Source organism: Galeopterus variegatus, unplaced genomic scaffold (genome assembly GCF_000696425.1).
Source record: "Galeopterus variegatus unplaced genomic scaffold, G_variegatus-3.0.2 Scaffold902, whole genome shotgun sequence".
In the NCBI taxonomy this organism is placed as follows: Eukaryota; Metazoa; Chordata; class Mammalia; order Dermoptera; family Cynocephalidae; genus Galeopterus; species Galeopterus variegatus.
Genome location: NW_007727013.1, coordinates 773668 through 778793, shown reverse-complemented (window position 1 = coordinate 778793; position 5126 = coordinate 773668).

Below are 5126 nucleotides of genomic sequence, written 5' to 3'. Positions count from 1 at the left end.
ATTTCCTCAAGAAAAAGAGTGTTATTGCATGTCTATCCTGGGATTGGAACTGAGGCTATTCTTTTTTTTTTTTTTTCTTTTTTTTCCTTTTTGTCTTTTTTCGTGACCGGCAACGGGATCGCAACCCTCGGTGCTGCGCCCGCACCTCGCTCAGCCAGTGAGCGGCCGGTCTGCATGTGGGATCCAAACCCTCGGCAGGAGCGTCGCTGCGCTCCCAAGCGGCGCACTGTAGCAGTGCGCCACCGGGCCGGCCCAGAGGCTATTCTATTTTTCACTCATCAAATTTTTTATTATAAATTGAGGTGTTAACGTTGGGTGAAGGGGACTATGGAGTTCTCCATATGTTATTTCCTCTACTTGTGTGTATGTTTTAAAGCATTTAAAAAGAATACAATTTCAGAGTAAGATCAAGGTTCCTGAGGAAAAAAGCTCTAGAACTGGTTTCAAGTCTGATTATATAAATGCATGTGTGTATAAATTACTCACTTTTAAATAATACTTTTAACCATTTTTTTATTGTGGCAAAATATATATAACATAAAATTCACCATTTCAACCATGTTTAAGTGTTCAGTGGCAGTGAGTACATTTGCATTGTTGTGCAACCATCACCACCAAACATCTCCAAAAATTTTTCATGTTCCCAAACAGAAACCATACTCATTAAACACTAGCTCCCCATTCCTCCTGTTGGAGTGAGCAGGACTGAAGCCATGTTGGGACCTAAAGCTGCCTGGGCTACGGAGCAGGGGAGGATTTTTAAAAGGACAGGTTTTTTTTCTCTCCACTCTTGCTTCCCATCCCCTGACTTTCTTATCTTGCTCGCTAAGGAGGAAAACAAGGCCGAGAAGCTAATTAGTACTTTGCAAAGCTAACAGTTCTTTCTTTGAGTCTTGTAGAGTTTTGAGAAATGATCAAGGCCAAATGATGGAAGCTGACCTTGGGCACCAGCCAAGTACACCAGTGCAAATCAAAATCTTGCAGGGTCCTGAGATAACAGCAAAGATGAGAACAAAAACCAGATAAGGCTTTGGCAAGACCTTGTACCTGACCCATAGAAATGGACCCCTGTAGCGTACATTTCCTGCTCTCCTGCTTTTCACCTCCCACATTCCATTCCCTCAAGCCTTCCTTTAAAAACCCCTCAGTAAATGTGAATCTTGGAGATGGGATAGCTTACCATCTCCTTCAGCTGAATACATCTGCTTTCTAACACCAACCATTTGACTTCTGAGTTTTTTTCTTTCCTTTTCAAGGGGGCGGGCAGCCAGACCTGAGTCCGGTAACACTCTCTTTCCCTAGCCCCTGGAAACCACCATTTTAACTTTGTCTCTGATTTTGACCACTTTAGATACCTCAAATAAGTAGAATCAAACAGTATTTGTCTTTTTGTGATGGGCTTATTTCACTTAGCATAATGTCTTCAAGGCTCATCTGTGTTGTAACGTGTAAGAATTTCCTTCTTTTAAAGGCTGAATAATATTTCATTGTATGTATATGCCACATTTTGTTTGTTCGTTCATCCATTGATGGATACTTGGGTTGCTTCCACCTTTTGGCTATTGGGAATAATACTGCCATGAATATGGGTGTACAAATATCTATTTGAGGCCGTGCTTTCAATTCTTTGGGGTATATACTCAAAGGTGGAATCGGTAGATCATATGGTAATTCTATTGTAATATTTTGAGGGATCACCGTACCATTTTCCACAGTGGGTATACCATTTTACACTCCCCTCAGCAATGCACAAGGGTTCCAGTTTCATTACATCCTCACCAGCCTTTATTTTACTGTTTTTTGTATAATAGCCATTCTAATGAGTGTAAAGTGGTTTGGATGTCCCTCCAAATTCATTAAGGCTTGGTCCCCACTGTGGCAGTGGTAAGAGCATGGGAAGTCCTAATGTGGTTGTTGAAAAGTGGGCCTTGAAGAGGTGATCAGATTGTGAGGACGATGCCCTAGTAACTGGATTAATCCATTGAGGGTTTAATGGTGGTCATGGGTGTGGTTCTGAGGGCTTTAAAAGGACAGCTAATTAGGCCATTAGCTCTCTCACTGCTCCACCATTCTCACCACTAGATACCCTGCATTGCTGTAAAGCCACCAACAAGGAGGCCTTCACCAGATGTGTTCCCTGGACGTTGGACTTCCCCGCCTCCAAAACTATCGTTCTTCACAAATTTCCCAGTTTCAGGTATTTCTGTTATAAGCAATGGCAATGAACTAATACAGAAAATTGGTACCAGATAAGTGGGGTGTTGCTTATAACAAATACTTAAAAATGTGGAAGAAGCTTTAGAACTAGGTGTTGGGCAAAAGTTGGAGGATTTTGGAGGACTCAGAAGAAGACATAAAGACAAGGGAGAGTTTGGAACTTCTTAGAGACTGTCTAAATGGTGGTGAGCAGAATGCTGATAGAAATATGGACAGTAAAGGCCATTCTGAAAAGATCTCAGATGTAAATGAGAAGAGACTTATTGGAAACTGGGGCAAAGATCACCCTTGCTGTGAACTGGCAAGGAACTTGGCTGCATTCTGTTCATGCTCAAAAGTTTTATAAAATGTTGAACTTAAAGACACTGAACCAGGGTATTTGGTGGAAAAAATTTCTGAGCAGCAAAGAATTCAGGAAGCCTCATGGCTACTTGCAACAGCCTATACTGAGTTATGGCAGAAAAGGCATGAGTAATGCCAGAATTTATAATAAAAAGTGAAGTAAACATAAAAATTTGGAAAATTTGCAGCCCAGCCATGTGATAAAGAGTGAGAGAGCATTTTCCAGAGAAAAACTCAAGGGTGCAGCCCAACAGCCCCTTGCTAAGGAAACTAATACAGAAAAAATGGATTATCAAGAGAAGGGGGTAAAGGCCCTGACGGCATAAGTCTCTGGGACCACCCCTTCCATTGCAGGCCCAGAGGCCTAGGAGGACCAAATTGTTCTGAGGGACAGACTCGGGGTGCCACTGCCCTGTGCTGCCTTGGTACACTGCTCCCTGGATCCCTGACACTCTGGCTGGAGCATCCTTGGATCAAGCAGCCTCAAGCGTGGTTCACTCCATAGCTCAAGAGAGTGCAAGGTGGAGACCTGGTCGATGTCCATGTGATGTTAAGTCTGCAAGCTGGCAGAATGCAATAATGGTGGGGGTGTGGCAGCCTCCATCCTGATTTCTTTTTTTTTTTTTCCTTTTTGTCTTTTTTCGTGACCGGCAACAGATCGCATCCCTCGGTGTTGCACCCGCACCTCGCTCAGCCAGTGAGCGGCCGGTCTGTATGTGGGATCCGAACCCTCAGCGGGAGCGCTGCCGAGCTCCCAAGCGGCGCACTGTAGCAGTGCACCACCGGGCCGGCCCTCTCCATCCTGATTTCAAAGAACGTATGAAAAAGCCTGGGGACTCAGGAAGAGATCTAGCTCCCAAGCGGCGCACTGTAGCAGTGCACCACCGGGCTGGCCCTCTCCATCCTGATTTCAAAGAACGTATGAAAAAGCCTGGGGACTCAGGAAGAGATCTGTCACAGAGGTACAGTTACCACATAGGGCCTTCACCAAAGCAATGCCAAGCAAAAATGTGGGGTCAGCATTGCAGCAGAAAAACCCCCACTAAGACCATGTCTAGTGGAGCCATGAAAGCAGGACTGCCACTGAAACCCATGAATTGCAGAGCTACCAGCATGCAGCACCAGCCTGGGAGAGCTGAAGCACAGCCAGAAACCAGGAAAGGCATAGGAGGAGGGCTCCCTGTGAAGACTTGAGGACCCAACCCCCCACACCAGCATGCAGAGAAAATCAAACATGGTGTCAAGGTACATGATTCGCAGCTTTGAAATTTGATGCCTGCCCTGCTGGGTTTCAGACTTGCTTAGGACCTATTACCCCATTCTTTGAGCCCATTTCTCCTTTTTTGAATGGGAATATGTACCCTATGCTGTCTCACCATTGTTCCTTGGAAGTAAATAATTTGTTTTGATTTCACAGATGTGAACTTAAGACTTCAGACTTTTGAGATGAAACAAGTTAAAACTTTGGAATGAAATGAATGTATTTATATGTGAAAAGCACATGAGTTTTAGGGGCCCAGGTGCAGAATTCTGTGTATTGGATGTACCCTCAAACTCACTGAGTGTGGATGTACCCTCAAACTCACTGAGTCTTGGTCCCCACTGTAACAGTAGTAAGAGGGTGAGAAATCCTATTGTGGTAGTTGAAAGATGGGGACTTGAAGAGGTGATTAGATTGCGAGGACTATACCTTAACAAATGGATTAACCCCATTGATGGTTTAATGGTGGTCATGGGCATGGTTCTGAGGGGTTTAAAAGAAGAGCCAGTGAGGCAGTTAGCTTTCTCTCTGCTCCACCATTCTTGCCATGTGACCATTCTTGCCCTGCGTTGCTGTAAAGCCACGACCAAAGATGTGTTCCCTGGACTTTGGACTTCCCAGCTTCTGAAACTGACTTTGGACTTCCCAGCTTCTGAAACTGTAATGTGTTTCCTGGGCTTTGGACTTCCCAGCCTCTGAAACTGTATGCAATAAATATCATCTCTATACAAATTACCCAGTTTCAAGTATCTCTGTTATAAGCAACAGAAATGGAGTAACACACTCCTTGTGTTTTTTTATTTACATTTCTGTAATGATTAGTGATGTTAAGCATCTTTTCATGTGTTTATTGGCCATTTGTATTTTTGTTTGTTTCAAGAAATGTCTACTTGAGTCCTTTGCCAATTTTTTAGATTGGGTTTTCTGGTATTTTGTTTTTGAGTTATAGTTCTTCATATACTCTCAACATTAATCCCTTCTCAGATATATGATACGCAAATGTTTTTCTCCCATTCCTTGGGTTGCCTTTCACTCTGTTGATAGCATTCTCTGAAACACAAAAGTTTTTAATTTTGCTGAAGTCCAATTTGACTATTTTGTCTTTTGTTGTCTGTACCTTTGGTGTCATATACCACTTTACTTTTTATAGCTCCTTTATAAGAAAATTATTTGCAACAGCATTAACAGTTTTTTAAAAATATTTTGGAGTCAGTTAATAAAATCAACATGGCTTTTAAAATTTAAAAAGAGTCTCACTCTAGCTAACATCCTAATTTTGACCCTTCAAAAGGGTCAATGTATATTT